Raw genomic sequence first — 20,758 nt, forward strand, 5'->3', positions numbered from 1 at the left:
CCTCTTTCGACCGCCATTCCACATCTCCGTCGAGACCAGATCTTCGACGGACGGTGGTTTTCGACAGACTGTGATCCTATCGGCGCTGCAGACCACGTGGCCCGGCCTCGCCGGCCTACACAGTAGGGAGAGTGGGGTCGGGGTGGCCATTTCTGTCTCATACTAGAATGCCTTTCCCTATCATCCCCCTTTCCTTCCGGGTTGTTATCACTGGTTACGTCCTCCGCTATGGAGAGGACTCCTGTTATATTTTGCCCAATTTGGAAAGGCAAATTTCCGTGGAAGGACAAGCACAAGCGGTGTAACCGCTGCTTGCCCCTCGAGCACGACTAAGCTAGTTGCGTGGCCTGCAAGCTCCTTCCCCCGATCACTTTGAAGGAACGTAGAGTTAAAAGGTGGGCAGCCTACGGAATGTCGAAGGCTGATTCCTTGCCTGCTGCCGCCGAGTGTGACGAGGGTGATAGTGATGACTCGACCTCCATCACAGAGGTTGTTGACCCCCTCCCGTGCCCCCCCCCCAACAGAGCGCTTTCGTTCCGTGGCATCTGTCCGCGGCCTAGAAAGGCACGGCTCTGGCCCTGCTTTGGGGGATGTACACCTTGGCGATGCTGACGGACAAAAACACAAAGCACACAGCCCCCGGCCATTCTTCGAGTAAGTCGAAGAAGGCCTCTGCGCCAACGGAGACGCCGACACAGCCGACCGTCCCCGCCAACCGTAAGGGTCAGCAGCCCTCCCCGCAGTCGCATTCGTGCTTAGTGACCGGGCCGTCAATACAAAGGCCGCAACCCCTAAAGCATCATCCGTCGAGACGCATCGCAAGAAGGCATCCGTCGACTGCAAGGTTCCGGCTCTGCTGAAAACAACTCCTCATGATCAGCTCCCGGATGGGAAGTTGGTCGCCGAAAGCATCGCGAGGATCGTCTCTGGAGACGCTCAAACAGCTGGTGAAGGAATCTCTCAAGCCTGCTGAAAAGGTCAAGGAGATGCCGAGACCTAGCGTAGGTGCAACGGGAGCGCCAGAACCCTGCGCTAGGTCGAATGAGACCCAGAGCCACTACTCCGTCTGCTCCACGGGACGGTTTCTCAGAAGGCGACGGGAGTATTTCCTCCACTTTATGGGAGAGAGCTCTCTGCCTAGAGGCGGAGGAGCAGGCCTTTCCGCCCCTAGACCGTTCTGGGTCTCTCCACTGGACCAGGGAGAGATTTGAGACCTGTATGAACAGGTTGGATAGGTTTGTGTCCATTTCTGAGCACACCACACCTAAAAGACCAAGGGATGTAGTCCCTCCAAGACCCTCTAGCCAAACTTTCAAGACTTTTTGACCCCCAGGAGGAAGAACTTTAAACATAGGACCTCACTGAAGAGGATTAATTCATAGATACTGAGGACCTAGAAGATCCTGCAGGGGGCTTTGAAGAAGACCACGACTTGTGTGAGCCACGGCAGTCCCCGGAGGTGTCAGCTGACCCGGATACTTTAGATCTTGCCTCTTCACAGACTACTCCTGTCAGAGATCCTTCGTCTGGCCAATCGGCCCACTTTTAATGCTATGTTACGCAAGGCGGCTGCACATTTTCAAATCGATACGGGGGAGACTACCCCAGAGGTTGAATTTGTTGAAAAAATCATCAAAGAAAAGCCACCTGCTAGCCAGGTCATACCTCTCCATCAAGAGGCGCCTCATTCCCTCTTTGTCTACACCAGCCTTAGTCAGGGATGTTAACCCACGGATTAAGAAGCTTTTCAGCCCCTCACCCTAAGCCCTCATACATTAGGGGTCATTCCATCCCAGATTCTCTGGTGGTGACCACCACTAGGAAAAGGGCAGGGGTTCCTCTGTCCACCAGTGAAGCACCCCCTGATAAAGAAGGGAAAAAGCTCTATGCTCTTGGTAAAAGGATTACAGCCTCTGCGGCATTCGCTACGCATATTGCCAACAATACCACTCTGTTGGCTAGTTACGCTGATGCCCAATGGGGCCTGTTGCACGAGGGCCTACAGGAAGTCCCTGAACCTCTTTACACCTGCCTTTTGGCCATTGTTACAGAAGGCATTCAAGTAAACCAGAGCATCATTAAAACACTTTAGATGCTGCGGAAACGGCTGGCCGTTCTTTAGTCCAGGGTGTCCTGCTTAAAAGGCATGCATGGCTTAGGAACTTGGGGTTCAAACCAGAGACACAGGCGCCCCTCATTAACAAACCCCTGGAGGACTCCAACTTGTTTGGAAAGGCGGTTGATGACGCACTGGAAACTGCGAAAAAGGAGCATGGGACCTTAAAAACCCTCGACCAGATCACAAGACCCCCAACAAGCGCGGATATGACAATAGGTGCTTTTTTGTGGCCAATGACAACCACAAACGGTATACCTCAGCTAGCAACTGGTCTGCCCCACAAGGAACCAGTGGTTAGAACATGGCATATGCTCAGAGAGGCCAACGTCGTTGCAAAGGAAGGGGTCGGGCCCCACTTCTAGAGACTCCCCGGCCGCCGCCACCAAATGACCGAAAATTTGGGTCCCCTCCATCATCCCCGGCCGGGGGCTGGTTAACCTCTTTTCTCCAGGCATGGGAGGGGATTACCACAGACCGTTGGGTACTGTCAATAGCCCACGGTTACTGTATCGAGTTCAGCCGGTCCCCGACATTCAGACCTCCAAAGGGAAGGCTTCTCACACCAGAACACCTTCTCATCCTTCAGGAAGGGGAATTGCTGCTGCAAAAAGGAGCCATAGAGGTTGTGCCTCTGTCACAGGTAAAGGAGGGTATTTATTCAGTGTATTTCCTTGTACCCAATAAGGATCTAACCATGCACCCTGTATTAGCTCTGCGCCTAGCAAACAAATTTGTAAAACCTCAAATTTCTTATGGTGACTTTTGGAGACTTATGGTGGAGGATTATATGGCAACACTAGACATGAAAGATGCGTACTTTCATATTTCAATGTTGCCAGCGCACAGGAAATACCTCAGGTTCATGATAGAAAGCAAACGCTATCAGTTCAAAGTGCTACCCTTCGGCATAGCCTCAGCGCGAAGGGTATTCACGAAGGTACTGGCAGTGGCACATCTGCACAGGTTGTCCATTCCGGTTTATCCTTACCTCGACGACTGGGTCATAACTGGGGACTCTTATGAAACATGCTTCTCAAATACCTAAAAGTCAATAGACCTCTTGTTCCACCTGGGCTTCTCCATCAACGAGAAGAAGTCCAGTCTAGACCCCAGCCAAGTCGAGCAATTCCTAGGGGCTCTAATTCGAACAAGGGACAGCCTTGTCTTCCCCTCCAACGAGAGGGTCCAAAACATGCTGTTTCAGATCCCTCAATATGTAGCCGGTCGAGAGGTGACGGTACGCAAAGCCATGTATTGCTAGGAATAATGGTGTCATGTATTTACTTGTTTCCTCATGCGCGCCTGCGCATGCGCCCAATGCAAGAGTGGCTCAACAGCCAGTGGTGTCAGGCCAGCAGACAATGGGACGATCTAGTGGTTGTCTCGCAAGCCCTGGTTATCTCGCTGTGGTGGGCGAGGGAGAACCTCGTGATGGGGGAAATCTGTCACCACCCCCCACAGTGGAAGCCACTCTAACCAGACTCATCCCTCACAGGATGAGGGGCTCATCTGTCCCATCAGACTTCGCACGTAGTTTGGACTTCGTGTGGCGTCCAAACACACAAACCTGCTGGAATTGTTAGCAGTCTTAAAATCACTGAAGGCATTCCAGACACACCTACAAGGAAAGACGGTGCTGATCATCAGACAGCACCACGGCCATGTACTACCTGAACAAGCAGGGGGGCACTTGCCCTCTAGGACTGTCCAAGCTGTCCCAGAACATCTGGAAGTGGGCTCTCAAACACATGTTCCTGTTATCACATCATGTACCAGGGGAACTCAATCTTCTGGCAGATGGACTCAGCAGAGACTTCCCCTCTACCCCCAGAGTACGAATGGCGATTACACAGACATTTTCTCCAACGTTTTCGCAGAATGGGGCTTCCCAGAGATCGACCTGTTTGCAACTCTGGAGAACACCCAATGCCAAGATTACGCCTCCCGGTACCCACAGAACTGCTCCAAAGGGAACGGCCTCTGAATGACATGGTCAGGAAAATGTGTCTACGCTTCCCCCACCCCTCACCGCCACTCCCCCGACTCCCCTTCTCAACAAGATAGTGGACAAGTTGCACCAGTATCCAGTTACCATGATACCGGTGGCCCCATGTGGGTCTTCTGATGGAGATATCACTGTGTCCATCAGTGAAACTACCCTGCCCGTACAACATGTTACAGGACAGGGGCCGAACGCTGCATCCATGCCCACAGACCCTGACTTGGCAGCCTGGCTCCTGAGGTCATAGAATTTGGACATTTGCAGCTCCTTCAGAGAGGCATGGACATTCTCAAGGAGGCTAGGAAACCGAACACTCGTTACTGCTACTCTAGTAAGTGGAAACAGTTCGTCATCTGGTGTAACTGAAGGAGCATCAACCTCATTGACTGCTCTACCACTCACGTTATTTTATACCTGACTCACTCACTGGACTCAGGTTTAGTCTTTAATTCTATTTAAGTTGACCTAGCTGCACTCTCCGCCTACACTACATCACAACATAAGGTGTCATGGTGGAAGGTTCCAGTTATTAAAGCCTTCATGGAGGGAGTGAAAAGAATTCACCCCCTATATCTAACCCGGCTCCCGGATGGGACCTGAACGTCGTGTTAACGAGGCTAATGGGTTCCCCCTTCGAGCCCATGCATAAAGCGAGCCTTAAGGATCTCACTCTTAAGACTGCTTTCTTAATAGCTATCACCTCCATTAGGTGAGTGAGTGAACTACAAGCTCTCTCTCTTAGAACCCTTCGGATCAGTTCACAAAGATAAAGTGGTTCTACGCGCACACCCTAGGTTTGCACCAAAATTCATTTCGAAGTTTCATGTCAACCAGTCTATAGAACTACCAACTTTCTTTCAAAACTCTTCAAACTTGGGGGGGGGGGGGGGGAGCCTGCACACACTTGATGTGTGCAGGGTGGTCATGTTTTATATGGAACAAACTCTTCCACTAAGAAAGACTAATCAGTTCTTTGTCTCAGTGGCGGCAAGAAGAGAAGGAGATGCAGTTTCTAAATCCACTATCTCTAGTTAGATTGTCCAGTGCATCACTCTGTTAGACTCTTGCTAAGAGAGAACTGCCCTTCAAGCCTAGAGCACACTACTCGAGGCACTGGGGCATCCATAGCGTTCACTGCAAATGTTCTCCTCGAGTCCATTTGCAAAGTGGCAACCTGGAGTTCTGTACACACCTTTACAAGACACTATTGTCTAGATGCGATTCCCAGGTGGGACAGGCAGTACTAAAACACCTTTTCTCTACTGGTTCTTCTCACAACCCACCTCCAACTCCGGGTACTGCTCTCTAGTCTATGCACAGCATGTGATTCTAAGCAGATTAACAAACATCAGAAGACATGCATTACTTACCGTAAAAGCATTTCTGATGGTTGCATCTGCTTAGATTCACATGCGCCCACCCTTCCTCCCCACTCGGATGGAAGGAACATAGACGTCTTATTACTTTCTCTCTTTTCTGTACTCCCGTTAGTCATAAGGCTCCCTCATTAGGAAACAAAATGGGGGGCTCCGACCACATATCTAATGTATACTTTCTATTAGAGTCAAGTATTTCCTGTGTTGTATCATTTGCAAATAAATGCTTCAAAAGTAAGCTAAGTATATGGTAGTAGGGTTATTTTACTCTGGAAATAAATTCCATATACACTTTTGTTTCCTATTGTGCTTTAGCTCTAATTCCTTCCACATTAATAGGGCTATCCCTTCTGTTAACAAATAAGGCTCCCTCATGGCAGAAAAAATACAGAGGGACCTTGACGCGTGAGGGATTTTGGGTACACTGCACGTCACTATAGGGATAGTGTTACAGACAAGCCTATGTCGACGTCCCTTTTTGGACTTTCGAAAAACAAGATGCAATACTCTGCAGTGACCACTGGATTTCTGACTATGCACAGCATGTGAATCTAAGCAGATACAATCATCAGAAATGTTTTTACAGTAAGTAATGCATCTCATCCAATCAAGACACACTGGTTCCATATGATGATGTCCCCTTGAGAAAGTCAACAGGTAGGCAAATTGTTTTTCCTGACCTCTCATACTTTCCCTAAATATTATAGGAGGGGCATAATTTTATGTGTTCTGAGGCTTCAGAATCTGCTTAGATCACATGCAATGAAAACATTGAAGTGGTAGTCAGAGTATTACATGACTTGTTTTCGTAACTCGAAAAGGGACGTTGACTGGGTGAGTTTGTAATACCACCCCTACTGTGATGTCTGCTGTACCCATGGTCCTTCACGTGCTGAGGACCCTTAAATTGATTTTTTTCCACCATCATAGTCTGTCGCATGTTGCAGAGATTTCTGGTTACTACTTTTAGTACTAAGTTTAATTTTACATTTGTCATTAAATCGCTCTTTCACCTCCCACTTTTAAACAGTCTTCCTCAATGATTGGACTGCTCCAGTTACCTTTGTTGAAGAGAAACCCTTATGCAGACATTGAATGCAGCCTGCACAGGCCCACACTGGGCTTTGGCCCTCTACAGTAGGGAGGGTGGGAGTGGGGGGAGGTCATGCACTTTGTCTTAAAGAATGCCTATTTCCCTCACATCTCTTCCCTGTTTATTGTTGTGCTGCCTTTCCCTTCCACTACGGAAAACCTTTAAATGTTGCCTTTCTTGCACTCGGAAATATCCCAGGATTGAAAGCACAGTGTTTGCAACCAATGTCTTCCACGGGATCACGCCGAAAAGAATTGCAAATCCTGCAAGCTTTTCAAACCTAAGACCTTGAAAGATTGATGCACAAAAGTTGGGCTGCACATGCAATGCAGGCCGAGGCCTCCATCGACGTGGTGAGTGAATCAGACTAAGGCAGCTACAGCGCTCCTTGACACAGAGGGCAATCAGTGTTGTACAGAACCCTACGTGCAAGCCCCCGACTCCAATAAGCAGGCTGGTGGTCCGATCATGGAGAACAAACCAATCTGCAAAAACACTTACAGACACACTAAAGACACAACCCTGCAGCGGAGCGCCGACCATACTGTTGGCAAAACACAGCCATGCAGGGTTGAAGGAGAAGGAAAGATACAAATGCCCACTGTCCTCTGGGTCCGCCTTTCATGAGCCGAAGAGTTAACATCGAATGAAATCCTCAACTTACTCTTCAGGCACGTAAAAAATGGAGCAACATATTGAAAAACACGTTCCCAAGACTCTGCTTAAGGGCAAAATCACATTAATCACAAGAAAAGGATTATACACCCTCGGAAGAAACCTTATTAGAGTCCTTGCACCACAAGAGACCGGCTTCTCTCCAAGAACCTACTCCCTCTGGGCAAAGCCTTTCCCAAAAATCCACTGTGTGGACCACTGAAAAATTCAATAAAGTAATGAAAAGAAGGTATTGCTTTGTCGACTTTATGACCAGGCATCCAGAAGAGTTCACCCATCCTCGGGGCGCACAGGGTAGTGGGGTTACTAGTGGGGAACCCCCTGCAAAAGTTCAGACTGGATAGTTCACAGCTCAGCACTTCCACAAACCAACCCTCTCAGTCAAGACACCTGGGATGACCTGTATATTGACACTTCCCACCAAGGTGACCAAGTATCACGGGATGACCAATTTAATCTCAATCAGTTCTATGACAATGATCCAGACTTTTAAATTTTGCCATCCCCAGAAGACCAGGATCAGACTATCGCTGACTTCACTATTGACAATCGGCTTAGATACAATGTGCTGCTCATTAAAGCTGCAAAGCACTTCAAAATAGACACACAGGAGGCCAAACATGACACTTTGTGGACGACATCCTGGGCCAGTCAGTACAGAGACACCTCTAATTACACCCACGCTGACGAGAGGTAAACCCCCGGATCTAAAAAGTATTTAAGTCGGCTCCAACAAACCCCCTTCATATTACGTTCGCCAAAACCTGACTCCTTACTAACCACAGCTAGAAAGAGGGCAGTGACGGCGTTCGCTTCCACAGAGGCGCCTGCAGACAAAGAGTAAAAAGATCTCTACTCTAGGCAGGAAGGTAGTATCCTCTGTTGCATACCAAACTTGGATTGCCAATAAAACCAACCTACTTGCCAGGTATAACTGCCATGTTGGGGATACAATTCAAAAACAAACTGATGCTGTCCCTAAAACCTTAAAATCTCAGCTCATTAAAACCATCTGAGGGGGAAACAGTTTTCTATCTGCATCCTAAAAACCAATTTAGACGCAGCAGATGGTGCGCTGGATGCATTATTGTGGAAAACGCCGTAATTAAATGGCTATGATGGTCAGGTTTCAAACTGAAAACCCAGGTCACACTCTTAAATCATTATAATTGCTCTTTTATAACGCGCTTAATACCAGCGAGTGGTTTCTAAGCGCAGGATCAGGACTTGAACCTGGTTTGTGCTGCGTTGTATTGTAATTGTTTATTTGTAAAATGCTTATACACAAGTGAAGTGAGGGGGCGCTGATCCTGGGAGCAGCACAAATGCCTCCTGTTCTCCCAAGCTCATTTGTGGTCCTTACCATGCCACTGGTCAGCCACACCGCACACCATGTTGAGACTGCAACAGTGTTGCTCTGTCAGCCCTTTCCTTGCTGGCGTCCTTCCTCTGTGGGGTGGGAGGGAAAATAAACCAGTCTTTTTCTTCCTTGCCGCAAACTGCTGTTGCTGAATTACCCAGCTCCTTCTACTTCTGACGCTTGCACCTGACCTTCCTGGTGTTGTACCTGCCCCTTTGTTCCCCTTTCCCAGGCTTCCTGCCTGGTTTCCCGGGCTTCCTCCCCCTTCTTGTTTTCATAGGCCTGGAGCCCGATTTTGCGGGCTTCTGCCCACGTCTCCCTACCAGTGGTGGAAGGGAGGGACCCAGACCCTGTTATCTGGGTGCCTCCTTGAGGTGGACCCCTTCCCGTTGTCACTGCAGTAAACTGGGCACTTGTCCACCTATACAACATAAACCTATTTGCACATCTCTATTTAGTACCCATGTATTCCTCAGTGTGTCGCATAACTGCTGGAAACAGGGTTTTTTTTTGTTGTGGCATAAAAGGCTGCAGGTTTATTATAATAAATCACATCACTCATCTACTTCAAAACTACATGATTGTCATCACAGTAAAACACAATTTGGGGAATTGTTCCCCTGGTGCGGCGACCAGCCGACTAACCTATTTTTTTGCTTCCATCCACGTTTCTTTCCAACCAACTCCACTTTAGGCCGAAGCTCCCCCAACCGCCCTTGTCTATGACCCACCTGCCCCTATATGCACTCCTGGGCTGGAGGAGTGCTGTTTCTGCTGTGGGAAGCTGAGCCCTCTCGCATACATCAAGCTCCCTCGCTGCTAGCCCTCGGGGCGCTGACCCTGTGAGAAGCGAAAATGCCACTTGATTTTCCAAGCTCATTTGTCCTTACAGTGCCACTGGTCGCTTACACACCACCACTCCACCGATGGATCCACGTCCACCTGTGGCCCCTCCCCCCATCCTCCCCAAGTTATATCCTCTTAGCTCCATTTGTTTTGTGCATAAGTTCCAGAAGAAAAGATCCATGCCAGCTTTTTATAGGTGCACCTCGTCCCTCTCCTAGTATTCTGGTGACTTCAGATTGATCAGGCCATGTCTGATCTGTGTGAACCCCCTGCCCCAGCAAAACTTGGCCATTGATGTGTTCAACATTCTCCTAGACTTTTCTACTGTTGATTGCAAATCTGCTCCCCTCCATGTTCGTCTTGGGATGATCTCTGGCCACATGATCTCCAAGTATTCCATCTGGGCCCTCCATTCTTGCACGATGCCTATCCCTCTCATCAGCACTCCTCTGCCCATACTTGAGATCTTTTCCACCTAGGCGTACCCGTAAAATGTCTGGTTTGTAGTACCTTGCCAATAGCTTTTGCACATGCTCTTCCAACTGACCCCATCTCATCCCCAGAACTCGATGCCATTCGACCTTGTCATTTGTTTCCTTTCTGTTGTCCAACTTGCTTTAGCCCTTGTCACAAACTAGTGACCAACCACCCATATTGTCTTTCTGCTCCTTCTAGCATCTATTTCAGAAGAAGATATGGGGAGTGAGGTATGGGTTGTTACATTTGTTTGGGCCTTTTATGTACCTTTTTTTTAAACCTGTTCGACCTCCAACCCTGTATCCTTTTAATGCCTTCCTACGTCATGCCAACCCCTGCAGCGGAGGTGGCTGCTCCGATCCTGAAGTACTGTGTTCCAAAGGCCCCCCTCTGTTGCCCCTTGCTTCCAGGACAAACACGTTGCCCTTGAGCTATCTTTCCTCCCCAATATGCCAATAGAACCTAACGTGTTATTTGGCAAGGCAGTTGATGATGCACTAAAGAGTGCAAAAGAAGAGCATGGGACTCTAAAATCTTTAGGCCAGATAACTAACCAAACTTTTGTTCAACTATAGGGTTTCAACACCTGACGCGCCTTTCATGGACAAGGTTACCCATGATCTCTTGGATATAACCAAGGCCAATCCTCATCCTGGGGCAACACACAGGGTCAATCAACAGGTTACCAGCCCAACTTTCAAAGAGGGTATAAAAGATATAGATGTAGAGCCTCCACCACCAGAGGCTCCCCTGCCTCTAAACTATGTCGCCCCAATACAGGTTCCTTCCCATGCAAATCCAATCGCAGGCCGTATTTTGTCAGTTCACCCATGCATGGGAGGGACTCTGATCTGATCAGTTGGTTTTATCCACGGTGGCAGCGAGATACTGCCTTGAGTTAATAGAAAATCCCCATAACCATCCTCCAAAAAATCAAAAGATGTCCCCGCAAGATAAACTAATTCTACTAGAGGAAATAAAGTCCCTACTGAAAAAAGGGCCCATAGAACTAGTCTCAGCAGACAAAGTAAACAAGGGTATCTGTTCAACGTACTTAAAGACTTAACTATGCGCCCTGTACTTGCATCCAGCAAACACATGTCAAGCCTCACATGTTTTGCATGATAATGCTGCAAGAAGTAATCCCTTTATTAAAACTAGAGGATTTCATCACAACATTGGATATGAAAGATGCATACTTTCATAGTTCAATGTTGCCAGTGCACAGAAAATAAATGTGCTTCAAAATTGCACAAGATCATTACCATTCTTAGTCCTGCCCTTCGGCATTGCGTCAGTGCCAAGGGTGTTCACAAATAGCAATAGTAGCAGCGCACCTACACAGAGCATCAATCCCAGTGTACCTTTATCTGGACGACTGGCTAACAGCGGAAATGCCACAAATTTGCAATTGCAACACCCAACGGACAATCAATCTGTTTGAATGTGGTTCTCTGTCGTCAATAAGAAATTAAGTCTATTCCCCAGTCAAATTAAACCATTCCTGTGAGTAATTATAAAGACTCCAGAAGAATTGGTCTTTCCCTCAAACGAGAGAGTACAAAACATCTAGTTGGAAGTACCTCACTACATAGCCGGGTCAGATAACCGTGCACAAGGCAATGTGCCTACTTGGGATGATGGCTTCATGTGTTTCTTGTTCCATAAGCGTGGCTGTGCATGTGCCAGATGCAAGAGTGGCTAGTGAAACAATGGTCTCAGGCAAGCGGTCAGTGGGATGGTCTAGTGACGGTTTTGCTAACACTAGTACAGGCTTTATGCTGGTGGACGAAAGAAAACAGTTTATAAGGGAAACCTTTTCACATCCCACCAGTACAAGCCACTCTTACAAAAGACTGTCACTCAGGATAGGGTGCTCATTATCTTCATCATACTGCACACAGTGTGTGGACACAAACAGCAAAAAAAAACACACAAACCTACTGGAATTGCTGGCAGTCCTAAAAAGACCTGCAAGCTTTTCAACACCACCAAGCAGGACAAACTGCTATTCCTCACAGACGGTGCCACTGCTGTGTTTGATCTAAACAAACAGAGTGGGACACTCTAAATCTGTCCAAGGTATTCCAAAAGATTTTGAAGTGGTCGCTCAAACAAAATCTGTTCCTGGTGTCACAACATGTAACGAAATTCGCTAGAAGACTCACTGAGCAGAGGTCTACAACTAACTGCAGAACAGGAGTGGGAAATTCAGAAAGATATCTTTCTCCAGCATGGCGTCTGGCATGGATTCACATGCTCATGAATATTCCCCGTCGTCAGGCTGGGAATCCTCGGTAAAAGAAAAAACCAGTATCAGTTTCGTTTCTGATCTGTCTTTCGTAGTAATAACCAATCACTGGTCTCTGCGTCATACTGACCACAGCCAATGACTGCCCTCTACCTAAGCCCCGCCTCTGGCAGCCATCTTCAGATTTTTACCGCACGTTCATGTGTTGGGATCCTCGTGCTATTGCTCTCGAGCGTTAGTGCTATTTTTTCACGTTTTTCTCAAAAACTTCGTTTTTTTCGGTCAAAAGAGCCTCAAGCTCCACTGACTCCATCTGATCAACGGGGGCCCGTGTCGGATTCGTCTGCGCCCCTCAAGGGTGAAGATTTCGTCGAGCTATGCTTTTGGAGGACTCCAGAAGTTTTCTCAGGCCCGTCCCGGACATGGCCCAGGAGAAGGGAAGCTCGACGCCCGGAAAGCTGTTCAGGGTCTGCCCTGGATGCCAGCTGCAGAACGTCTTTAAGGAGGACGAACACTCCTTTTGTCTCTACTGCTTACATGAGGACAAGACGCACGTGGAGAAGGACTGTGCGTTTTGCGGCAACATGTCGGAGCGGACCATGAAGGACCGCCATCAATGTCTCGCCAACTGGCTGGAAGGGAAGAGCCCGTCCGGCGAGAAGAAGAGGAAGAAATCCGAGCGGTCTTCTAAGACCTTTGAGGACGCCCCGGCGACGGGGGTCCAACACAAGGCCAAGCACCGCGAGTCCGCTGGCACTGGGAGCGTCGAACGGTCGGGCTCTACGGGCGCCAGGCAGGGCGCACCCTCCCCGGTACCATCAACCACGAGCAAACGCTCTTGGTCGGGTAAGAGGAAGGCCGAGCACCCGGCGAAGCTCCTGGAGAGGCCCCGGTCGAGCTCGAAGGCCCCATCGGAGGGGGAGCGAGGCAGTGTCCCCCCCCCTCAAGGATAAGGCGGTGAGCGCACCTAAGGTGGTGAAGGCCTTAATCCATCCGGCCAAGGCCTGTATCGAGACTGTCGCGGCGGCCCTGGCTCAGACTGTGGAGGCTACGCCAGTGATGGCGACCTCGGGGCTCAGTCTCCCTGCCACCTCGGAGGGAGTCCTCTTTTATGCCCATCGATAGGACCCCCGTGAAATCTCTGGCGGAGAAGAAAAAGGGGGGGCAGGGTGTCGTCGTAGACTCTGCTTCAACCTCGGAGGAAGAGCTGATTGAGGTCTTAAGCCACGGCCTCGGCGTGGAAGAAGACCGGCCCGTCGGGATGGATCCCGACGCCGGTGACGACGACATCGTCGAGGGCACCGACGGGGCCCCTGATCGCCCGTCGGATTCCCCTCTGCCAGTGCCGCAAGACAACTCGGCGGCCATTTTGTTGGCTATACAGTCCTTATGCTCGGAGATAAGGACGAGACTACCGTTGCCAGCGGAGGAACCACTCCCGTCGGGGGACCCAGAACCGGGACCTTCTGGCGTTCCTCCTCCCAAGAAAAGAAGGATTCACCCTCCACCTCCTTTTCAGCCGTCGCGCCCCGTCCAGCCCTCCTCCCCGTCCACGACTCGAGGGGATGATACGGGGACTGACACGGCCGCGACGGGTACGCACGACGAGGTCTACGACTAGGATCTTCCATCGTCACCTCCCACCAGGGCTTCTCCGCCCGACGAGATTGGATCGTTCCACTCCATGATCGCCAGGGCATCCGAACTTTTCCAACTCTGCCCTGAGGAGAAGAAAAAGGAAGGATTCCTTTATCATCGGCGCAAGGCCAAGAGGAAGACGGTCCTCGCGGTGCCTCTACTGGACGACATTTGGGATGAGGGCCTCGCCCTCCTCAAGAACCCTTCCACGACGCCAGCTAGAAGAGACCGGTACGAAAAGAAGTACAAGGTCCCGGACGCGGCCCCCCTGTGCCTCCGGGCGCAGCCTACCCCGGACTCCGTCGTCTCCGCGGCGGCCAGGAAGAAAGCGGGGGGGGGGTGCGGCCTCCACATCGACTTCCCCGCCGGACGGCGAGGGAAAGAAATTGGATTCTATGGGACGCAGGGTCATCTCGTCTGCAGCGACGACGATTAAGGCGGCCAACGCCTTGGCTATCGTGGCCCGCTACGACAGGGAGCTATGGTACAAACTGGCTCCCCTGCTGGACTTCCTACCGGACGACAAGAGGGCGGACGCCCTGGAGATCCTACAGGAAGGTGAGGTGGCTTCGGACCACGCCATCACTATTGCGACAGACATCACCGATACGGGATTTCGCCAGTTGGGCAACGGCGTGTGCCTTAGGCGGCGTGGATGGCTCAAGGCTACGGACTTCCGTCAAGACGTACAGACCAGAGTCCTGGACATGCCGTTCGATGGGAACAACCTGTTTGGGAAAACAGTGGACGATTCCCTTCAGGCCATTAAAGCGGACACGGAGACGGCCCGGGCCCTTGGGGTTCTGCAACGACGACGGCCGCCCTTTCGGAGCAGCGGAGGCAAGGGCGCCTCCAAAGGCTCCGGCGGCGGTTTCTCCACCTACCGTCAAGCGGCCCGCTCGTCGTCTCAGGAGGCCTATAGGGGACGAGGCAAGTCGGGCGGACCCCGCCGTCGTCGCCAAGGAGGTCAAGGCGGCAAAGCCTCGTCGAAACAGGATTGAACCGACCGTGGGGTCGGGCCCCCACCGAAACACCCCGGTGGGAGGCCGGCTGGCGAGCTTCGTCAGCGTGTGGGAGTCCATCTCCACCGACCGTTGGGTGTTGGACGCCTTAGCCCGGGGCCACGCGCTCGAGTTTCAAAGAAGGTGCCCGCGCGTCCCCCCCGTGGCCAGGAAAGAGCTTCACGTCCCGCAGCTTCTTGGGAGGTAAAGGCGATGCTCAGGAAGGGCGCCATCGAACTCGTTCCAAAGAGGCTTTGGGGCTCCGGAGTTTACTCGAGATACTTCCTCGTGAAGAAGACGATGGGAGGATGGCGCCCCATCCTAGACCTGCGACGTCTGAACAAGTTCATCAAGGCTCAGAAGTTCCGGACGGTCACCCTCCAGCACGTCCTGGGTCAGCTGGAGGAAGGAGACTTCCTGTCGTCGTTGGATTTGGAGGATGCCTACTTCCATATTCCCATCCTAATGGGGCACCGAAAACTTCTCAGGTTTGTGGTCCAAAGGCGTCACTACCAGTTCAAAGCCCTCCCCTTCGGACTACGGTCGGCACCCAGAGTTTTCACCAAGTGCCTTGCACCGGTGGCGGCGCAGCTGCGCCGAGAGGGGATCCACGTCTACCCCTACCTGACGACTGGCTCATCCGAGCCAAGACGAGGGAGCTCGCCGTGGACCACACGGCAAGGACCGTCCAGCTTCTCACGGACCTGGGATTCTCCGTGAACTACGCCAAATCCCACCTGGTACCCGCGCAAGATGCACTGTTTCTGGGAGCGAGGCTCGACACAGTGTCCCTTCTGGCCTCCCCGTCGGAGGAGAGGACCAGGGCCATCCTGGGCAAGGTACAACGGATGTTGGTGGCCGACGCGGCCAAGGTGAGGTCCATCAAGTCCCTCCTCGGAATGATGTCTTCCTGCATCTACCTCATTCCCCTGTGCAGGCTCCGGATGCGCCCGTTGCAGGAGTTCCTGGACGCGCGCTGGATCCAAACGACGGGCAGCTTCGAGGAAAGGATCACACTCGACGAGAGTTTCCGACGAGCGATCCGGTGGTGGGGCACCCGCGCGCATCTGACGGCGGGCATGGACTTCCAGACCCCAGCCCACCAGGAGACAGTGACCACGGATGCCTCCCTGGAAGGGTGGGGAGCGCACACCGAAAATCTGCACGCAAGAGGCCTTTGGCTCCCGACGGAGAAATCACTACATATCAACATCCTAGAGCTCCGTGCAGTGTTTTGGGCCCTCAGGTCCTTCCTTCCGTCCCTCAAGGGCAAGGTGGTGAGGATCTTCACCGACAACACCACCACCCTGTTTTACATCAGGAAACAGGGCGGAACCAGGTCCCCAGCACTGTCCAAGGAGGCGCAGGACCTGTGGCATTGGGCCGTCGCCCAAAGGATGTTTCTGGTGCCGTTTCATCTGGCAGGGATAAAAAACACCATCGCCAACTCACTCAGCAGGGAGCTGCGCTCGTGCCATGAGTGGGAGCTACGGCAGGATCTAGTGGATCGCCTCTTCCGACGGTGGGGCACACCCCAGATCGACCTGTTCGCGACGGCGACGAACTCCAAGTGCCAGAGGTTCGCCAGCAGGTTTCCCCAGGCGAGGAGCATGGGCGATGCTTTCTCGTTCCCCTGGGAGGGCCTGTTCCTTTACGCGTTCCCTCCATTGCCACTGCTAATCCGGCTCATCAACCAGCTCAAGAGGTCACGGTGCAGGATGATCCTCGTTGCACCTGCGTGGCCGAGGCAGATATGGTTCCCGGACCTTCTGGACTTGTCAGCGTCCCCGTCAATCAAGCTGCCGGTGGACGCGGATCTACTCTCCAGGGAAGGAGCCATCCTGGAGCCACCCGAAATCGTGGAACTTGCAGGCCTGGCTCCTGCAGCGCTAGAGTTTTGAGGATACGACATACCGGCCGACTGCAGAGAGGTTCTTGCAAAGGCCAGGGCGTCCTCGACTCTTAAATGCTACGGACACAAATGGAAGAGGTTCTCTGTCTCGTGCCACGCACAGAGGATTAACCCTCTACGGATTACGGCTCCCCAAGTACTGCCGTACCTACTGACGCTGGCCAAAGCTGGACTGGCACACGCGTCCATCAAGATTCATCTTGCTGCGATCTCCCGATACACCAGAACCACGGGGCGGACGTCCTTGTGGTCTCATCGTCTGGTGAAAGAGTTCATGAAGGGACTGTTCAGATCGTTCCCGCCGGTGAAGGCTCCGGCCCCGGCGTGGGAGCTCAACGTGGTGCTGACCAAGCTCATGGGACCTCCGTTCCAGCCTCTGCACTCGGCCCCGTTGAAGTTTCTGTCGTGGAAAACAGCGTTTCTTGTGGCCATCACCTCCGCACGACGAGTGGGAGAGATCCAGGCCCTTTCCTGCAAGGCCCCGTACTTGACTTTTCACGACACGAGGGTAGTGCTCAGGACGCACCCCTCCTTCATGCCCAAGGTGCCGTCGGACTTCCACCTCAACGAACCCTTGGTGTTGCCTGTGTTCTTCCCGTCGCCTTTGTCGCCGGCTGAGAGGACTTTGCACTCGCTGGATGTGGCTAGAGCGCTGAAATTCTACTTGGACCGCACAAAGTGTTTTCGGAAGACGTCACAACTCTTTGTGAATTTTGGACCTGTCAATCAGGGGAAGGCACTCTCGAAGGCTTCCATTTCCAGATGGCTCTCCGGCTGTATCATGTACTGTCATCGGTTGGCAAACCGACCGCTGCTTGGCTGTCCGAGAGCCCATTCCACCAGAGCGATCGCAGCTACCACGGCATTCCTTTCTGGTGTGCCCCTGCTGGACATATGCAGGGCTGCTACGTGGAGGTCGACGCACACCTTCACGAAATTCTACTGCGTCGATCGGGATTCCAGGGAGGAGTCCAGGGTCGGCCAAGCAGTGCTGCGCAACCTGTTCGCCTGAGGTGAGCCTGGTGAGGAGGTAAGATGCTTAATGTTGAGTTTGATGTAATGCTTAATGTTGAGCCTTTGCCACCTCCCGTGGTTGTGCATGTGTGTACTGCTATGTATTCTTTATTCATGAGCATGTGAATCCTTGCCAGACCCCATGCTGGAGAAGGAACAAGTTACTTACCTGTAACTGTTGTTCTCCAGCATGGGTCTGGCATGGATTCACATGCGAACCCTCCCGCCTACCCCTCTGCGGCTCTTCACTTGGTCATACTGCCACTTCACGTGCTTCCAAATCTGAAGATGGCTGCCAGAGGCGGGGCTTAGGTAGAGGGCAGTCATTTGCTGTGGTCAGTATGACGCAGAGACCAGTGATTGGTTATTACTACGAAAGACAGATCAGAAACGAAACTGATACTGGTTTTTTCTTTACCGAGGATTCCCAGCCTGACGACGGGGAATATTCATGAGCATGTGAATCCATGCCAGACCCATGCTGGAGAACAACAGTTACAGGTAAGTAACTTGTTCCTTCCATCTTCGATATCTTCACCCAATGGGGACATCCACCTCTAAAGTTGTTCACAATAAAGCAAAATGCACAATGCCCATACTTAGAATCCATGTTTCCCCAACTCCGATCCAAGGTAACACCCTGTAGATGCATTGGTCAGAGAAATTTGCTTATGCTTTTCCACCATTACGACTTCTGGACAAAATAGTGCACAAGGTGCACCAGGAAAATGCCATGCTAATCCTGATGACTCCAATGTGGGCATGACAACAATGGTTTCCACACCTATTCGGACTGGCAATGTGCAAACAAATCAGGCTTCAGTACCCATTCAGCATGCTGTACTAACACAAGGGAACGATATTCCATCCATACCCTTGGACTATGAACTTGGCAGCATGGTTCCTTAAGTCCTAGAATTTGGAAATTTATATCGTCCACATAGATGTATGGATATTCTTACAGAAGCATGAAAGCCTAACACTAGGCACTGTTATTTTAACAAGTGGATAAGATTTGTCATTGGTGCAGATCACGAGACATAATTCCAATTGACTGTTCACCATCAAACATACTTCACTGTATGCTTTAACTACTAGACTCAGTTTTAATATTTAATTCTATTAAAATGTACTCGACAGCTGTCTGCTTACCTGCTTCTCAAAATATTGTGGTGGAAAGTACCAGAAACCCAGGCATTCACGGAAGGAGTAAAAAGATTATACCCTCTGAGAAACCTGAAGGGGGCGCCCTGACTAAGCCCCGGGATCTGTCATCCAGGTGGCCAGGACCTGGCCATCGCTATTCGATACAGTTCCTAGGGGTGGACCAGTGGTGGGGGTCACCTGGATTGGGGGGGTCCTCAGGGAGTGTGACAGACTGGTGAGATGCAGTATCCCCCTTCCTCCAATACCTCTTCCTACCACGTAGGACATTCGCAAAGTCGGGCAATTGACGGGAAGCGTGCACACCTGACGGCCCTTTCCCTTCCACACAGGGATAAAAGGTGGAGCAAGAGAACACAGTACGAACGAGTGGAACCCTCCACAGAAAGAAATGTAAGGCCAAGGACAATAGCCCAAGTGTATTGCAGCAGATGTCAATGGTACACGGAGCGTATAAACGCTGATAAGCCGGATCGAGGGAGACGCCTGCTTCTGTGGTACCGGCCTTGACTCCAGTAAAGAGGAATGCCAAGCGGTTCATCACATCCGGTGAGTCGAGGGGAGAGCTGAAAGAAACCGGCTGTGGTGAATGAAAGTTGCAAAGTACGAGCAGTTTTAAAGAACTGTAACATTGTAAAGGGGAGACCGGCTGCAAAACGGGACCAATACCACGTGGGTGCTGCTCTGAGAAACCCTGGTCAATCCCCATCTGAGTGAAACTACAGATACCAGAAGGATGTAGGAGAGCCAGCAACATCACACAGGAGGTCAAGCAAAATCCCAGTACAGTAGAAAGCCTTTGACCCGAGAATTAGAACGAAAGTAAGTGAAGTGAATCCTGTGAACATTGAAAGTTTAAGTGGATGTGAAGTTGGCTAGATTGAACCCAGAAGAGGGTTGCTGATGAGAAGGGGGGCAGATCTAAAGTCCCAAGAAACAGTGTGTTGACAAGAGTGAATTTGGCGAAGGGATGTCCACTGGGATGATTTATAAAGATATTTATAATTGTGAAAGAAGGAAAAGCCATAGTGAACCCGGTGGAGGGAGGCTGAAAGTAAAGAGGGGTCTGCACCTGGAAGAGGGGGACCCGGGGGTGAAGAACCCTCACCCTGGGTAAAACCAGGAAATTAACTTTCATTTTTGTTGAAGGAGCTTTGGTTTTGTTATTTGAACACGTCCGGCCCTCAAAGGCAAGGGACTTTAAAGAGAAAAGAGACTTGGCCATCGAGGCTCCTGATAAATTGGAACAGAACTGAGGACGCTAGAGTGTGTGCTGTGCTTTATAATCCCACCTTACCCCGTGCTCAAAACATGAGGAAGGAAGATCCGGGCTACCACATGCTGACATATTGGTGAACACTTCTTTCTTTTCTTGAGAACACCCTTTTGTATTAGTTGTAAGGTTTGGCAATAGGTTTCTTGGTATAGGCCCTTTTTATTTGCCAAAACACCACTAGGACTGCCTTTCATTTGATGGTCCACACTTGCGCCCATCTTAGATTTAGGTAGTTTAGGCATTTTCCCACCCTGCGATCCTTGTTCAATGGTCACCCTTGAGCTGTGATCATTTGTATCATGTTTACTGTTGCCACCATGAGTTCCTTAGACATCCCATTTCAAATCGACCACCAGGTTCCGACCTTCACATTGTTCTTACAAAACTTATGGGTCCACCTTTTGAACATATGCACAAGGCCAGTTTGAAGCATTTAACTTGCAAGATGACTTTTCTAGTGTATCACTTCAATAAGACTAGTTGGTGAACTACAAGCACTTTCGTTACAAGACCTTTTCATTATCTGTAAAGACAAGTTGGTTCTTGGAACACAT

This window comes from Ambystoma mexicanum, chromosome 8 (genome assembly GCF_040938575.1).
Source record: "Ambystoma mexicanum isolate Mex_15411 chromosome 8, UKY_AmexF1_1, whole genome shotgun sequence".
Classification (NCBI taxonomy): domain Eukaryota; kingdom Metazoa; phylum Chordata; class Amphibia; order Caudata; family Ambystomatidae; genus Ambystoma; species Ambystoma mexicanum.